Here is an 18,782-nt window from a genome sequence, read left to right as displayed (position 1 = left end):
ATTTTGTCGTGTTAAATTTGTTGTGAAAGATGACAGGAGCATCTTAAGACCCTTCCTCCCAACTGTGCTTGATGGGAGATTAAAGGAATCCCCAATCAGCAGGAAAAGCCGGTGTCCAGGCTTAGACTCCAAATAGGTTTGATTCAGGAGTATCTAACGTGTCCAGGCTCTGGCGCTACGCTTTAAGGACAGAAATAAGCAAGACCCTAGGGTACATAGCTCCAGCTCTTCTTTCTGCCACTTCTTTTCCGGGCACAATGATGCCTCACCACCATTTTGTGTTTTTTCTGGAAAGGCCACAATAAACATTCTTGGTTAAGCAATTCTGAGTTGGGCAAGATGCTTTGATACCCTGAATCTCAGTTTTCTCCTCTGTAAAATAGGGATGTAATGCTTACCTTGCTGTAGGAGTTAAATGAAACAATGTATGTCAAAATAAAGGAATAAGAACTGAGTAGAGGGGACTTCCCTGGTGGCGCAGTGGTTGAGAGTCCACCTGCCGATGCAGGGACACGGGTTCAATCCCTGGTTCGGGAAGATCCCACATGCCATGGAGCAACTAAGCCCGCGAGCCACAACTACTGAGCCTGTGTGCCACAGCTAATGAAGCCCATGTGCCTAGAGCCCATGCTTCGACCCACCGTGATGAGAAGACCAGGCACCACAACGAAGAGTAGCCCCCGATCTCTGCAACTAGAGAAAGCCCCCACACAGCAACGAAGACCCAACGTAGCCAAAGATAAATAAATAAATAAATAAGATCTGAGTGGATAGTAGGAATTGGACCAGTGAACTGATGGCTTCCTCAGGAAAGTGACTTGGTGGGGAGTTAATTATCAAACTCACTTTTTATCAGTCACTTACTTATTCACTAAATACACATTGCTGTGTACTGGGCACTAGAGACACAGAAATCAATCAGACATGGTCTCTGCATTCTAGGATCCCTGGTATTGTGCAGGAGACAGGTGTGTAGACAGGTGAGAGCACAGCAGTAGATCTATGTATGCACAGCAGGGGGCCATGGACTCCTTAATGAGGGGTAGGTATATTGTATCACAATAAAATAAACAAAAATAATACAAAGTGATGGTTGAGATGAGAAATGGAGAGGCAAGCAAGGGTCAGAACACAAAATGCTGTGCATGCTACGTGAAGAGTGGAGTTTTTACTGAGGGAAACAAGGAGGCAGTGAGGGTTTACGAAAGACAGTGGCATGATCAGATTTACATTTACTAGAATGATAACCAGGCTGCCAGGTTTAGAATAGTCCCTCCAAATCCCAGGGACTTAAAAAAAATTGTTTTGCAGGTTATTTTTTACCCTAACTGCCCATCACAGGTAGTCAAGGGACTCTATTTGTTGTACTCACTCAGGGATTCAGGCTGGTGAGCAGCCCCCATCTCAATCACCTGGCTCAGGGTAGAGACTCAGCCGACCTGTCAACACCCAGGCCTGGGGGCTCACCGGTACTTCCGTGCACACTCATAGGCCAGAATTGTCACGTGGCTTCACCCGCCCAAGGAGCCCGGAAGTAAAAATCCACCTAGGGCTCCAAAGAAGAGAAAGTGAGAGCTATTTGGGAAATGGCCGTGACCTCTCCGTTAGGTCTGATGGTGATGAGTGGAGAAAAAGAAAGCTGAGAAGGATAGGGAGAGCCAGCGGAAGAAAGGCAGTGGTTGTAAATTGGGTGGCAAAGGCTGGTGGGGGTGTGGAGTGAGCCCCATGGGTGTGGGTGAGGTGGCAGGCAGAGGGAGCAGATAGGCTTGTTTACAGAAGGGAAGCGGTGGAGAGCAGTGGACAAACACATTCAGGAGGCGGATCCTTGGGGCTTGGGCACGGACTGGTTTTGATAGGTGGTCGTGGGAAGGGGTCAAGGACACTCAGTTTTCTGGCCTGGGAGAAGATGGGTGGGTAGGGTAGGACCATCTCTGAGATGGGAGCAACTAGACCAGCGTTGTCCATACAGCGTTCTGTGGTGGTGGAAATGGTCTGTGTCTGCACTGTACAATTGAATACCCACCAGCAACATCTGGCTTTTGAGTCCAAGTTATTTAATTTCAATTATTAATGTGGCCAGTGACTACCTATTAAGCTAGACCATGTTTTAAAATGTAGGTTTTATTATTATTCAGGTATGATCAGGGGATGATTGCCATTGAAAAGACAGCTCATGAAAAAGATACATGCAGGGACTTCCCTGGTGGTTCAGTGGTTGAGAATCTGCCTTCCAGTGCGGGGGACACAGGTTCCATCCCTGGTTGGGGAGCTAAGATCCCACATGCAACCGGGCAACTAAGCCTGTGTGCCGCAACGGAGGATCCCACATGCCGCAAGGAGGATCCTGTGTGCCGCAGCTAAGACCCGACGAAGCCAAATAAATAAATATTTTTTAAAAAAGAAAAAGATAGGGCTTCCCTGGTGGCGCAGTGGTTGAGAGTCCGCCTGCCGATGCAGGGGACGCGGGTTCGTGCCCCGGAGGATCCCACATGCCACGGAGCAGCTGGGCCCGTGAGCCATGGCCGCTGAGCCTGCGCGTCCGGAGCCTGTGCTCCGCAACGGGAGAGGCCACAGCAGTGAGAGGCCCGCGTACCGCAAAAAAAAAAAAAAAAAAAAAAAAAAAAGATACATGCACTCCAATGTTCACTGCAACACAATTTACAATATCCAAGACATAGAAGCAATGTAAATGTCCACTGACAGGTGAATGGATAAAGAAGATGTGGTATATGTATACACAATGCAATACTACTCAAGCATAAAAAAGAATGAAATGCCTTTTGCAGCAACATGGATGGACCTAGAGATTATCATACTAAGTGAAGTAAGTCAGAAAAAGAAAGACAAATACCATATGATATCACTTATATGTGGAATCTAAAATATGACACAAATGAACTTTTTTTTTTTGGCCATGCCAAGGGGCTTCTGGAATCTTGGTTCCCTGACCAGGGATGGAACCCAGGCCCTTGGCAGTGAAAGCGCAGAGTCCTAACCACTGGACCACCACGGAATTCCCATAAATGAACTTATTTACAAAACAGAAACAGACACACAGACATAGAAAATAAACTTATGGTTACCAAAGGGCAAAAGGGGTAGGGGAGGGATAAATTAGGAGTTTTGGATTAGTAGATACAAACGACTATATATAAAATAGATAAACAACAAGGTCCTATGTATAGCACAGGGAGCTATATTCAATATCCTGTAATTAACCATAATGGAAAAGAATGTGAAAAAGAATATGTGTATATACGTATAACTGCATCATTTTGCTGTATACCAGAAACTAACACAACATTGTAAATCAACTATGCTTCAACTTTTAAAAAAGAAGAAATGACCTATCAAGCTATGAAGAGATATGAAGGACTTATACTCTAATAAAGATGTTAAAACAAAAAAGAGACATGGAGGAAACTTAAATGCATATTAAATGTATATGACTTATGAAAAGACATGGCAGACACTTAAGTGCGTGGCTGAAACTTAAATGCGTATTCTTGCAGATTGGAAAGAAGCCAATCTGAAAAGGCTACATACTGTGACTCCAACCATATGGCATTCTGGAAAAGGCAAAACTATGGAGACAAAGAGATCAGTGGTTGCCATGGGTGGGAGAGGGGAGAGATGAATAGGCAGAGCACAGAGGATTTTAGGGGCAGTGAAAGTATTCTGTATGATATTATAATGATGGATATATGTCATTATACATTTGTCCCAACCCATAGAATATACACCGAGTGAACTCGAAGATAAACTATGTACTTTAGGTGCTTATGATGTGTCAGTGTAGGTTCATTCTTCGTAAAAACTGTACCATTCTGGTGAGTGATGTTGATAACGGGGGAGGCTATGCGTGTGGAGGGAGGAGTTATACTGCAAATCTCTGTACTTCCCTCTCAATTTTGTTGTAAACCTAAAACTGCTCTAAAAATGGCTTTAAAAAGATGCATCAAGTACCAGCCACAGGCTGTAGCCGGTATCATCTCTCTAGAAGTTGAGCTGCAACATAGAAGCCATGGTTTTCTTACTGAGTTACCTGCCTGGGTTTTGTAGGAAGGCTCTGTTCTCTGTATTTTTTTTCCTGGTTCTTGAATTATTTCTTTATATAACTTCACCTCCTTGTCTTTACTCATTTTCGTCCCATTCTTCATTATATGGAATGACTTCCTTTGGAGAGCCTTTTGCATGTTTTTTTCCCCAAAAGATTTTTTCTTCTTTGACTTCCGTTAATATTCTGACAATGTTGTAAAAACTTCTTACCTTTATGGAGGTATTTTGAACAAACTGCGGTTCCAACGTTCAGCCAGTTGACATCTTCTTTTTAAGGAGAGTAAAGTCCCTAAGAATAAAATAGACTCCTGGAAAACTTGAAGAAATTCTGGCACAGGATAGAGTCATCCCTCACCCTAGCATAGCCATTAGCTTGAGTCCATCTTACCAGGTTTCCTTAACAGAAATGTCTGTACTTTCCACACCTCTGATGCCTGGGACTCTCTTCTTAGCCATGCCCTGACGTTCTGATGATTCTTAGCCAACACTGGATCCAAGAGGCTTCCTCTCTGCACCTGTCAAAACTATTCTAAGACCTAGTTTCTCATTCTCTGTTCTACTCTCTCTCTGTGACCCTCATTTCCTTCACTTACAGTTATCTACAATACTGGATTTTTTTTAACGTGTTACAATATCACTTAATATAAAATGATTGCATGAAACAATACACATTTGCAAAGTCTATAAAAGCAAAGAGAATGACTGTCACAGACTGGATGACTTTTGAGCTGTTTTTTGTTCATTTAATCTCAAAAATTAAGTATTCTCCAGCGGCTCAGAAGTCACCATTGGGACACCTTCCTCTCCTGAAAAGGGGATTGTCCCTTACTTGCGGGGCTTCACATCAAGGCACCGACACACCCAGTGTCTCAACCCTACAATGGATCATCTCCCTGAACGCCCCATTCCCAGCCCGGTTTCCAGGACGCAGCAGCTCCCCCTGGTGGCCCCAGACGGATATGCACAGGAGGCCGGGAGCTGCAGGTGTTACCCCGACAGAAAGCCTGTTTCTGAGTCAGGCTGGACCCCAGAGATGCGAGTGCGGGATGCAGCAGCCCCAGCCCTGGACAGAAATGGGGGACAAGGCGAAGGAGGGGACAGTGGGCGCAGGAAAGCCAAGAGCTGAGTCTGGGCCTGTAAAACGGGATACGGGATTGAGGTAAGAACAGATTCCTTAGCAGGGTCAGCTTTACAGAGCTTCTGGAAGGAAGGGATCAGCAGAAGGCCCAGAGCCAGAGACCAGTCTCTCTGCGCCCAGACCCTCTCTGTCCAGTATCATCTGGCCTACACCTGTGCTTTTATCGTTGCCCTTCCCAAACCTGACCAATCGGAGGTCAAGCCTTCCGCCATATCACCATGGGACTCTCTGTTCCCCGTCTCCCGTCTTGACTCCATCGGTTGAAAGCCCTCTAGAACTGCCCCGTCCTTGTCCCTGCCCCTCAGCGCCCTATCCCGCCACATCCTGCCCCTTGCAGCTTCTGCCTTAGTCTCCTGGTCCTGCCTGCTCTCTCCCCTGTGCAGAACTGGGAGATGTCCCTCATTTCCCAGAGAAATTGCAGCAGCTCAGTGACAGCGACTAGCAGTGATCACGATGTCCGGAGGAAGGGAGAAGATCCGGTGTTCCCCGGGGCCACGCTTCCTCCTGGGGCTGGAAGATTTCCAGAGAGGCCAGGGCGCATGGTCGAGCCTGAGTAGGGAAGCCAGCAGAAGCACTACCTGGCATTACCCTTCGAGTCTGGGAGACCTCCTCTTCCTAGGACCCTGACCCCACCCCTTCCCAACTCCACAGGCAGTTTCCATGGTGACAGTAAACAAGCCTCAGCGCAGCCCTGTCCCCCTACCTTCACCTGCACAAATGAGGTGACCCAGAATGACAACGTAGATGCTCAAATGGACAGAGACACTGGAGCCTCAAGAAAGGAAGCCCACGTGGGGGCGAGGCCCTTGGATGGGTGGCCTGGGGTTGTGGGCACAGAGACCTGAGGCTCTGCTGGGAGGGACTGCAGACACCAGGAATGGGCAGCAGCTCCTGGGAGAAGCAGGAATCAGTGTCCAAGGAGAAGTGCAGACGGAGCCTAGATGTACCTGTGGCCCCATAGGGCAGAGCTGAGGAAGGTGCCAGGGGCATCATTCACAGCCGAAGCATCTCAGCCTTAGAGGAGCAGTTCAGAGACTAATCCACTCAGGAGCGCAGCTTTTGTTTTTAAGGACTGAGACGCTGAGAAATGGCTCTGGGCACAAACATGTCATCGTCGTGTTCTCAAGCCACTCTAACCCCCATCCCCGCCCCCCAAAGCAGTCTTATCAAGTGACTGATTACTAGAAAGTTGCAAACAGTTCACACTGGTCTCTGTAGATCCTCTCTCAAAACCACTGAGTTTTGTACAGACATAGAAAATCATCTTATGGTTACCAAAGGAGAAAGCAGGGAAGAGGGATAAATTAGGAGTTTGGGATTAACAGATACACACTCTATATATGAAATCAACAACAGTGACCTACTGTATAGCACAGAGAACTATATTCAATAGTTGTAATAACCAATAATGGAAAAGAATCTGAAAAAGAATATATATAGTACACCTGAAACTAACACAATATTAGAAATCAACTATACTTCAATTTTAAAAATTGGGGGGAAAAACTCATTGGGTTTTGTAATTGGAAGTGAAGTCCTGGGAGGGGATAGGAGCGATGAGGGTCTAAAGCAAGCCCTGACGAGTGGCTCATTGGTTAGCGCAATCTGTCCCCAGCTCTCTGATCCCATTCCTGTGGGAAAAAGTTAAAAGAATTTTTTTCTTGCTGTCCAGCAACACGACCTGCCTGCCGTTGGCTGCTCTGGGTCTCCCTCACCTGGGAGCTTCCTGCAGCTTCTCCACGCAGGTCAGGAACAGGGTGGAGGCAGCCAGGACGGAAGGGACTCCCTGGGTCTAAGCAGACACAGGTACTGGCATACTGATGTACCAGTTTACTGATGTCTGCAATTTTCTTTGAAGTCGATAAAAATAAGATGGGTTGATGGATGGGGGATGGATAGATGGATATGTGATAAAGTACCTTAAAATATTAATGATAGAATGTTCGGAGGATACAGGTATCAACTGTAAAATTCTTTCAGCCATCCATTAGATTTCAAAATCTTCATTATTAAACACTGGGGAGGGACTTCCCGGGTGGCGCAGTGGCTAAGAATCCGCCTGCCAATGCAGGGCACATGGGTTCGAGCCCTGGTCCAGGAAGATCCCACATGCCGCAGAGCAACTAAGCCCATGCACCACAACTACTGAGCCTACGGTCTAGAGCCTACGAGACACAACTACTGAGCCCACGTGCCACAACTACCAAAGCCCGCGCTCCTAGAGCCCGTGCTGTGCCACAAGAGAAGCCACCGCAATGAAAAGCCTGCCTGCTGCAACGAAGAGTAGCCCCAGCTCACCGCAAGTAGAGAAAGCCCGCGCGCAGCAAAGACCCAATGCAGCTAAAAATAAATAAATAAATTTATTTTAAAAAATAAATAAATAAACACTGGGGAAAACTTTATGAGGTCCTTCCTCCTTTCATGTTTTGTGGAGGTCCCCATGCAACGAGATGTGAAGTTTCAGGGTAGCTGGATCTGGTGGGATGCCAAGGCAATGGGGGGAGGAGCCTGTTCAAAGCAAGAAGACTGTAATGAACCATTACCCAGATTATTTGAGAGATTGCCAGAAACCTGTCACCCTCAGTACCTGGACAGATGGAAGGATGCCTCCCACAGCTCAGAGGGGAGCCACGGAGCACAAGGAGTGTGGATCTCACCCCATGGAAGACACACTGCTCCCTGAGCGTCTGGCTGGGGTACGTGTTAATGTCACAGGTGGGACAAGCTTTGTGCTGGCAACTCCCCCGTGGAGAAGTCATTAGAGGGGACTCACGTGTTCGTTTGTCTGCTCTGATGGAGAAGAAAACAGCACCAAACAAGGCTAACTGCTCAGCAGCTGTTCTTTTTCTCCTCCTGCAGACCCAGAACCCGATGACGGTGCTCGCTCGGGCTCTGGTTTGTTGCAAGGTTCTACCTACATCTTCCTCTCTGGCTGGTGCCCCATTCAGTGAGCACCTGTCGTGATTCAGCCTCCTCCAGGTTCATCCTGACCTCTCCCATCTCCTCTGGGTTGGAAAGAGGTCTGCAGCTTTTTCAACACTGAAAACTACCTGCTCTGAGACATACCTGGCATCCTTCCCTTCTGAGGTTCTCTTTTGCCCTCTGGTGTTCTGTAAACAGATTTTACTGCCCACGGCACCTTCCCACACTCACTTCTCTTTCTCTTGTCAGCCTGAGTTCCTGAAGCTTTCGAAGATTTCCCGTCACGCGAGAATTACTGAACTCACGGTGTTCACTCTGGTGGTGGCTTACTGTTGCCACAACTCCACAAGCACTGAAATATGGGTATTTCTTTCCAAACCCAACGGGGCTCAGCTCCGAGTTTCTCTGCTTTTTTCCTCAGCTTCCTCAAGGGGAGAGAAGGTAGCCATGGGTGAGAAATGGGAGACCAGAGTCTATGCCTGAGACTCAGAAGAAGAGCTGCGGGTCTGAGTGGTCACCTCGGTAGAGTCATCTTTAAAGGGCTGCTGGAAGGAAGCGGTGGGAGCGAGGGCGCCTCCTCTGGGGTCCAAGACTCTGTCTGTGGCCCTGGCAACCAGGCTTTTATGCCCACCCCACGTCCGCCCGGCCAATCCCCACTGAAGCTCGGGGCGCGTCGCAATGGGACGTGGTGTCCCCACCCCCACCTGACTCCCTTGGAGAAGTCATCCCGGAGCAGTGCCTCCAGGACCCCTGCGGCGGAGGGTCCTTCCCCTCCTGCATCCTACCTATTCTCTGCCCAGGAGAGTCAGGATACGTCCCAGAGTTTATTGGTGAATTTATTGGAGCTCAGAGACGGTGGCTTGTTCCAGGATCACACCCCTAGCTGGAAGCGGACAGCGCATCGAACCCAGGATCCCCCAGCACCAGGGGGCAGGCGGCAGCAGGGGTCGTACAAACCCAGCAGGAAGGCTGCTTAGATTCTGGTAGTCGTTGGGCGGGACCCCCGGACGCCCCGCCCCCGGAAAGCCCCGCCCCGCGCGCGTGGTATCTCCGGTGACGGTAAACAAGCCTCAACAAGCCCCTTCTTAGTTTCTTAACTTGTTCATTAGGCTTTGTTTTCATAAGTGTATATTTTTCCCCGTTTGTCATTCGTCGGCCTTCATTACACAACTTTTTTCTTTTTTCTGGTTTGTTGGTGTTTCTGTACTTTGTATTTGACTTCTATTTTGGCAACAGGCAATACAGTTATTTAGTTAAGCTTGGAGTGGTGTTTGGTAACGAAAAATAGAAGGCGACAGAAGTTTCAGCTGGGTGTGCTGTGTCAAGAATAAAGATTGATGGGGAGAACATTTCCTTGAAAAATGCCCTTTAATGTTTATTGCCCATGATGTTGGGGATGATCTGATTTAGGAATAACTGCTAAGAAGGAGATCTAAGACAGCAGGAAATGAAGCATGAAAACTCAGGGATTGACTCTTACTCCCTGAGATAGTACGGAATGTTGTGGGGTTTGCTCTTGAAAATGACTAACGTTAGCGACCACTGCAATCATACAGCCCCCGTGGAGTGAATAATTAATAAATTCATGAGAATTGAAAGCCAGGTTTTACCCTGGACCTCTGAACCCTCTCTTCGTCCCCAAAGGGCTCTCCATCAGGAAATCTGCGTGGGTAGGCAAGAGGTCGGGGCAATTGAAAAGTGTTAACAAAAATGTTTACCTTTTTATTTCTGCAAGCCCCTCCTCAAAGCCAACCCATCTAAGACACACCCAGCTTCTTCCCCTCCCAGATGTAAAGGCAGTGCCACATTTCTTAATTCAGAGGAGCCACTTGCAGTGTTCCTTCATGTTTGTTCCCTTCTTAGTGGTGATGAGGCAAATGAAATCATTTGATCATAAGATGTCATAAGGTGTGTGATCTTATGTTGAGCATCCCAATGGGAAACAGCTGGGAGAGTGAGTGCCTCATTTAACATGAAGACTTATTATAAAAATCTGCATGTATGGTACAGCAGTGTACTAGTGGTCTTCAGGGCCCTTAATTCAGAATTTGATGGGGTCAGAAACATTCCCTACTAGGCCTTGGTCCTTACCTTTCCACCCCAGTGTTTGAACTATGAACTCTAAGATACCAGAATAATCTGTTTAGCACACACTGCCCGCCCCCCAAGTAAAATGTCTGCCTCCACATCAATGATTCCCAAATTGTTTCCACTTAGAAATGTTTTCTGTGTTAGGAAAAGTCAGGGACTGGATTGGCCCCAGACTGGCAGATTTTTCTCAGAAACTCTACCGTGTTAAACCTACAGCTGAGGGATGGGGTAGTTGAAGAAAGTCCTTTGATGGAGAGAAGCCTGAGGTTATATCAGAGCTTCCAGCTTTCAGAATTTCTGCATTTGAATTAAGTGATTAAAGTCAACTAGTGGATTTGGGAACACAAGCTAAATGAGGTCAAGTGACACTAAGCCAGAGACAGCCCCTAGGCCACCGTAAAACATCCCCAGAAAACTATCAGAACAGGGATATTCTAGGAACCCACACTAAACCGCCTTGACAACCTTCCATCCTGGCTCAAAGCTTCCTACAGAATATCACATACAACTTGCTAATCCCACGACATCCATTGAATGGCTACAGCTGCACCTACCTCCACATGTGGGTTCCTTTTACTGGGTGGGTGTGGGTAGATGTGGACACCAGGCTCCAGGTCCATCTCATCGCTGGGAGGGGGATGAGAGGGGCTCGTTCACTCCTACTAAGTGGTAAAGCACAGGGGCCTCCACACTGAATGTGCTTATAAAGACCCATTAAAAATCATTTTTTAAAAAAAGACCTGTCAAAAGCTGAAAACTTTTCTGGACTGAAATTCAGTAGGCATTTCAGGCACATTGGTCCTAGTGGTTATTGGGGAATGAGATTTATGCCTTCCCATCCACGGCTACTAATAGGTCTTTGCACTTGAGCTGATTGTCTCTGAGGAAAGTTCAAGGATTCACTGGAAGCTGATAACCACAGTCCTAAATTTTCCGAGTTGCTAACACCAGGCGGAGTCTTTGATTCCACAGTTGTTTGCTGACTGCAAAGTTCACTTCATTTTGAAAAACTGGGAATGCTGTCCTGGGATTATTGATAGATGGGGCTGTACTGTGGGCCAGGAGAGCTGGACTCCAGTTGTCCATTCTGCCATCACCCATGAACTTGGACTTTACGTCTCTGGATTGATGTTTTCTATTCCTACTGGGTGAATGATGCAAGGGTTGGTGAATTGTGCCTCATGATGACAGGGTGAGTTATGGTCCAGGATCACAAAAGTGATGACCAGCCAATCATCCCCCTGGTAACTTTTCCAAGCCCTGCTTAAAACCCTACAGTCAGAAGGATCATGAGGCTGGGAGTTCACCATCCATCGTTATTCAGTCTGAAAATCAAGGTCAAGCAAGCTGGTCCCTTTCTGCTTCAGGGGAAGTTTCCATCCTCCCTGAGAGGTCTTGGGAACCTGCGGTGCCCCTTGACAGGTGTCCCTCCACATCCGAACTCCGCACCTGGCACTCTGTCCCCAGCGGGTGGAGCCGGACCACCGCAGCCAGGATGATGGGCAGAAGGGAAAGTCCCTCCAGTCTCGCCTGCTCATAACTGAGTCAGTAAACAAAGGACAGCCATAGGGGACACCTCACGTCTCTTCACCTGGCTAGGCCAGAGTCAAGCTCAATTCGGTCATCTTTCTCGCTGATTCTGCCCTATGCATTGGCTGTGGTTTGGCCGCACACCGTGGTTTCCCCTGCACTGCAGCTGAGAAGCCACCTGGGCGGCGCTGGTGTCTAGAGGCCCCGCCCCGTGACTCCCCCGCCCACTCCGGTCTCTCTCGGGCAACCACGGGCAGCATATTAGACCGAGGGTCTCGCACCATCCATTTGCAGAACTCCTTACTCACCCACCCCCTTAGCGATTTGACTTCTAGGGTCACTGTGATGGGTGTACACAGACACGGTTTCTGGAGACTGAAGTCATCGGCATCTCGTGCATTCACCCTGCCTGGGGTTCACTCCCCAGCGCAGTCCTGGCTTGGTCAAAGTGGCCCCCACCTCACTCGCATCCTCCGGGCTTTTTACCCATTTGAAGTCTGAGACTTAGTTGAGATCCTTTGGGCCCCGAGACCTCTAATCATTCGCTTTATCGGAGTCACCCGCGTATTTCCTGCTAGAGAGACAGCTACTAGACGGTTCTATCACTCCCTAGGCCCTGCATCAAGGCATGACCGCCGATTTGCACTTCAGGGGCGCTCGTGACCTCCACGGAGTTGATTGATCACCTTTCTGGTCCTAACACCAGGCGCTTCTCCACCTCCAGGGCGTGGTGAGCGATGCTGCAGCGGCGCGCCCTGGACAGCCTGGATTAGGGCGGGGAGGCCGGGATCCCACCTCCGCCCGCCAGCGCTCTGCCCTTCACCTTGGCGGCCCCTGCGCGGCTTTTGTGCACCTGTCAACGTTTCAAGCCCAGCCAGGTGCGGAGGACACATCGCCACCAAACCTACTCCCTACTCTCAACACCGGCCACTCGGGTCCACAGGGGACAGTCTCCTCCCCGCCCCGCCAGGCGCCCCGGGATAGGGATAGGAAAGAGGGCAGCGGGAGGGACACCCCCCCCCCGACTTCCGGCGCCGGCGGCTGGGATGAGAGCCGGAGTGGATACTTGGGTACTGAAAATCAATAAATGAATGTTTCTCTAATAAAATTATTTTCCCTAAAACCCCGACATCTATAACCAACCTCCTCTATGTTCTTCTAGCTTCTATTCCTCCTTTCACCTGATACTCTTGCCTAATAATTCATTGAGAAATAGATCTCATTAGGCGAGAGAGGGATCGTCCTCCCGTCACCCGATAAAATAATATGCATAGGTTTCCTTCTTTGCTGCATTATATCCTTCTTTGCTGCATTATAGAAGGACATCTGTCCCCCTCTCTCTTGCTAGAAAAGCCAAACCCGAAATAAAAGATTTAGATTGCATCCAGTCCCACTGTGAAAGGGATTTGCTCTGTTAGTTACATCTTTCTTTCCGGCCTCTTCAAATTCTACCTTTTCAATTAAGCCTCTCTTCAGCATGCTAACATAGGCTTTTCTATCTTAAACGTTCTATTTTGCCACATTGCCCTCTTCAAGACTCCTATTTCTCTGGGTTACTTTGGAGTTAAACTTCTAATTTTTTAAATCGAAGTAGAGTTGATTTACAATGTTTCAGGTGTGCAGCAAGTGATTCAGTTATACAAACATACATCTATTCGTTTTCAGATTCTTTTCCATTATAGGGTATTACAACATATTGAATATGGTTCCCTGTGCTATACAGCAGTTCCTTGTTGTTTATCTGTTTTATGTATAGTAGTCTGTATCTGTTAATCCCAAACTCCAAATGGAGCTAAATTTCAAAAAGTGCTAGTCAACATACTCTCAGAATTCTCACCTAACAGTCACTTTTTATTCCACTACACTTTTACTTCTCCCACGAAATCATTCCAAAACATTGGTCTTGCCATGGTCACCATTGACGTCCAGAGTGAAAATCCACTGGACAGTCTAGTTACCATCTTACTGGACGTTCTAGCAGCTGTCCAAGTAAATGCTCCTCTTGGCTCCTTAGAATATGCCTGGCTGAGCTCCTTTTATTCCTACTTCTCTCTTTTTTTTTAAGTAATTTTATTTAAAAAAATATATATATATTTTGGCTGCATCGGGTCTTTGTTGCTGTGCACAGGCTTTCTCTAGTTGCGGTGAGCAGGGGCTACTCTTTGTTGTGGTGCGCGGGCTTCTCATTGTGGTGGTACCTCTTGTTGCGGAGCACGGGCTGTAGGCGCGTGGGCTTCAGTAGTTGTGGCTCGCGGGCTCTAGAGAGCAGGCTCAGTAGTTGTGGCTCGCGGGCTCTAGAGCACAGGCTCAGTAGTTGTGGCACACGAGCTTAGTTGCTCCACAGCATATGGGATCTTCGTGGACCAGGGCTTGAGCCCGTGTCCCCTGCATTGGCAGGTGGATTGTTAACCACTGCGCCACCAGGGAAGTCCCTCCTCTCTCTCTTAATGTTCCTTCGCAGAAATTTTCACCAGCAAATATTCCCCTACCTGAATTTTAAAGTTTGAAGTGTGTCATAGTTCAATCCTGGGTCCTTTCTTTACATTGAGTCACCTCATCTTTTGCTAAGGCTTTGCATATCAACTCTGGTAATAAGCCTCAAATTTCTACCTCCTGCCAGAATTAGGTATACAACTGCCTAGTTGACTTTCTGACTTGGATGCCTCCTAGACATCGCATATTAAAAAATAATCCAAGGGCTTCCCTGGTGGCGCAATGGTTGAGAGTCTGCCTGCCGATGCGGGGGACGCGGGTTCGTGCCCCGGTCCGGGAGGATCCCGCGTGCCGCGGAGCGGCTGGGCCCGTGGGCCATGGCCGCTGGGCCTGGGCGTCCGGAGCCACCTCTCCGCGGTGAGAGGCCCGCGTACGGGAAAAAAAAAAAAAAAAAAAAAAATCCAACATTAAAATCTTGTTCTTTCCTCTCATTCTATCTTTATTCTAAGATTTCCCATCATTTTAAATAAATTGTACCACTGTTCACCTAGTTACTCTATTCCACACTCCAGAGGCATTTCCTCACCATTTATCTCCTTGCATCGTGAACAATCCAATATAAGTCTTGTGCATTGTTCCTCCAAAATAAAACTCCAAACAGTGCATTTCTTCAAGTTTTACTACTACCCTAGTAGTTTTAACCTTCTTTTTCCCCTGGACTATCCCATTAACCAGTTGGGGTAGGCAAGGATTAGGCTATGTATCTGGAAGTTTCGGCTTCAGCGAAATTTGGGGGCAGGGTGGACGTTTTATTTTATTTTTATTTCTGGCCGCGCCGTGAGGCTTTACGGGATCTTAGTTCCCCGACCAGGGATCGAACCCGGGGCCCCTGCAGTAGAAGCCCGGAGTCTCAACCACTGAACCGCCAGAGAATTCCCTGTTCTGTTATCTTTAAATCGATCCTCATTAAAAAGAAAAAATACATATAGGTATAATATATATTACCTCTCTATATATCTTAGTAGGAGATATAGCTAGAGATCCTTTACAACCAGTAACTCTATATCTCTAATATAAGGGGACACCAGTACCACTTGCTATAATTTGAAAATAAAATACATTCTTGAAACAACAAGTATTTTTCTTCGTGTTGCAACTTTAACTGGGTCCGTCCAACCTCTGAGAAATACCGAGGAGTCTGACGGCCTGTTCTTCAGCCACTGCAGCAAATTCACTGCGGGGCGTACAGTGGAAGCCTTGCCGTGGGTGTTCTTTTATAAATGACATGGGCCCTTCTAAACGTCTTCGAGGAGGCCTGGATATGGGGGGGGGGGTGGAGAGGGGAGAGTGATGCCCTTCTGGAGCCCAGTATAGAACCAGAGGCCCTCGAGTCTTCAGTGTAAAGCATCCTCAACCAGGCTAGTCCGACTGCCTAAGGATGTGACACACAAACGAGGGAATATCTAAACTATTCTTTGTTCCCAACTCAAAGTCATCATTCTGTTCTGAAAACTCGGAAATGGAAGGTTCCGGGTTACGCCAGCAAGGAAATGGAGAGATCAGCCTTCTACTTCATCCGGGAGGTCTTTGTGATGCCCAGGTCGGGGACTCTGGCTGTCACACGACTCCCTGTGTCCAGAACCTCCCGGATGCCGGCTCCTCCCCACTCTACTCTGCCCAGAGAACAAAGCGCGAAATCTGTTATCCCTGGGCACCTCAACAGCGCAACCACAAAGCATTGATCTCCCCTCCCCCACCCCTCTGTTCTTTAACCTGAAAGATCGTGTGAGGCGGCAAGATGTACAGAGCCGGGTGCCTGCAGGCGCTCAGCACTCCTTATTGTAGTGGTTTTTGCTTTGTTTTGTGTCTGATGAGATTTCTACAATGAATATGTTACTTAAAATTTTTTTTGTTTTTTAAAAATTTTTATGGAAATACAGTTGTTTTACAATGTGTTAGTTTCAGGTGTACAGCAAAGTGATTCAGTTATATATATATATACACACACAAATATATAAATACATATATTCTTTTTTAGATTCTTTTCCATTATAGGTTATGACAAGATATTGAGTATAGCTTCCTGTGCTATACAGTAGGTGCTTGTTTATTTTATGTATAGTAGTGTGGATATGTTAATCTCAAACTCCTAATTTATCCCTCTCCCCTGAATATGTTATTTAAAAAAAAAAAAAAAACCTTCTAAGCGCCCTTTTGGTAAAGGGAAATAGTGTTCCTCCGCAGGTGTGACCCACGTGCAAATCCTCCCCGCGCTCCACATGCAGAAGCCCTGGGACAAGAGAACCCGGAGAGCTGATCACCTCACCCTGCCTCCCCGGTGAGCTGAGCTTCTTATTTTCCAGTCTCTTCCCAAACATCGTTCCTTTAAACCTCCATAGGGGAAGTGGGGTTCCCGAATTACCAGGGCGAGTATCCCCTGAGTCCTCAGCTTCCCACCTGCTTCATTTACATTTACGTCTCGCTTTGAATAGCCTCGTTATAAAAGGGACAAAGAACTCACAGTCAATCCCAAGCCGTAGTGAGAGCAGTAAAAGAAAAAAATACTGGACGCTGCACCTGACAACCACAGAAATTGTCCCTCTAAGGCATAAAAAATAGGGCCATTCCCAAGACCTCGTGGCGCAACGGTAGCGCGTCTGACTCCAGATCAGAAGGTTGCGTGTTCAAATCACGTCGGGGTCAAGGTTGTGTCTTTTCCTCTTGCCCCAAGGGATAGATTCAGTAGTGAACAAAAGTAAACAAGCGTCTGTCTGCGGGCTCCCAGGCGTGGATTTTCTCCTTTTCTTTAGTCCAGAGAAACTTCTTGTGAACAACTCAGCAATGGACAGGCACGTAACAGAAAGATAAGGATGATCTGAAAGGGAAGAAAACCCCAGGTGAGCCGAAATGTAGGTCGTTCCATCCTTTTCCTTATCAGGACTAAGCTTCACGTAGGACATCAGACGACTTCAGATAGGACATTAAAACGGCATGAGGAGACTTTGTTAATGAATTCACTCTGATGTGGACGTAGTTTTACTGGGTCCCCAGAAGGGTATGGCACAGTCTCTCTGGGTTGATATTTGAGTCATCTAGATGAAGTCGGTTTCCCTGTCCCCCTCCCCACCTCAACTGCCACCACCAAACAGACTTCATGATTTGAGCTTCCTCTGTTAAAAGCCCCTGAGCTTTTGGTTAAAGAAGTTGATTCTAAATTTATTATGTTGATGACCGAGTTCCTGAATTCTATGGGAGTGGAAAGCTACCCTGGCATTTACCACGTTGTCACTTAGGATTCATTTAAATGCATCTCTCCTAGAGGGATATGAAACGATCAAGTTCCACATACAAACCAGTGGTCACGACCTCAAAAAGGAAAAACCCAGGCTGGCAGAAATGGGGACGATTGCAGACTTATCAGGATTAAGCTTTCACTTAATTAATTAAGCCAGCCTCAACCCCCTTCCATTTAAAAGTCTGTCCTTTGCTGAGTTCAATAAATAAATAGATAGGTAAATAATTCTCTTTTAGGGAGTTCCTTGGAGGTCCAGTGGTGAGGATTCCGCGCTCTCACTGCAGAGGGCCTGGGTTCAATCCCTGGTCGGGGAGCTAAAATCCCACAAGAAGCGAGGCAAAAAAAAAAAAAAAAGCCTCCTTTTTAAAAGGTTGATGATTGGTGAAATCTCAGAATTGAGGGGTAATATCTACTTGGATACCAAAGTGATTTGAACCCTCAACCTTCTGATCTAGAGACACATGCGCTACCTTTGTGCCACGAAGCCACAAATGCTGGTCCGTTTCGGATATTTATCACATGCTAACTTCCTCACTTCTCCCTTGCAGAATTCAATGTTTGCTCTCCATGCGTCCAGAGGGTTTGGGGTTCTCTCTGCACTTCTTGTCTTTACATCATGGGCGTGCAGAAAGCAAGGTGGAAAGGTGGAAAAAGTAAAGGAAGACAGGGTTAGGGGAAGGGGCTCGGAGAACACTTGCCTTCGCCTGTTTAAGCAGCTCGCGATCCCTGGCGATTTCAAGGCTCTGGCCATCCTCCAAACTGCGCTGGTGGTCCAGCCCCTTCTCCGAGACCGAGGTTCCTGCAGCCACTAAGCCAGAGGAACGTGAGGTGGGACCGCGAGAGTTCCCTTTGTCACAGGAGCTCCCTAAGGATCAGTAGGTGCCAGGGGGAAGTTCTACCTACCCAGGGAAAGCGGGAGGGCAGCGCATGGAAGGCAACGCTGAGGTCAATCGTCTTCACTTGGGGTGAGTGCGCTTTTGGGAACGTCCTGGATCCATAGCTGGAGCCGGTCCTACTGCGAGGACACAAAAGTGGCCTGGGGACCAGACCTGTGCTCTCTCCTCCTTCACATTCCTGGATGTGACCTGCAGGACTGACTCTCCCCATGTCACCTGCCTGGCGACGGTCGTGCTTGACCCTCCCTCCCTCCCTTCCGTACGTCCAGATGTCTGAAACTTACTGACCTGCAGCAATGGCCGTGCGGGTCTTCTGTAAACAGAAACGGGAGCTGCGCGGGGAATCCGCTGTCTGTGCGGGATGCTTCTCCTCTGAAGGTTTTCTCCTCTTTAGAGTGACCCTAAGAGCGGTCATAAT

At 47.7% G+C, this 18,782-nt stretch overlaps 1 long non-coding RNA gene and 1 other non-coding gene across 2 annotated transcripts in view; both read left to right on the top strand.

Moving 5' to 3' along the window:
- The window catches only part of LOC125961438 (uncharacterized), an 88,655-nt gene that overhangs the window by 48,924 nt on the left and 20,949 nt on the right, over positions 1 to 18,782 (top strand). The gene's annotated exons all lie outside the window — the stretch shown is intronic.
- On the top strand, positions 16,805 to 16,876 carry TRNAW-CCA (transfer RNA tryptophan (anticodon CCA)). The gene has a single exon. It is a non-coding gene; the product is annotated as a tRNA-Trp (tRNA).

This window comes from Orcinus orca, chromosome 16, assembly GCF_937001465.1.
Source record: "Orcinus orca chromosome 16, mOrcOrc1.1, whole genome shotgun sequence".
Taxonomy (NCBI): domain Eukaryota; kingdom Metazoa; phylum Chordata; class Mammalia; order Artiodactyla; family Delphinidae; genus Orcinus; species Orcinus orca.
This window is presented reverse-complemented; position numbering and strand designations above follow the sequence as displayed.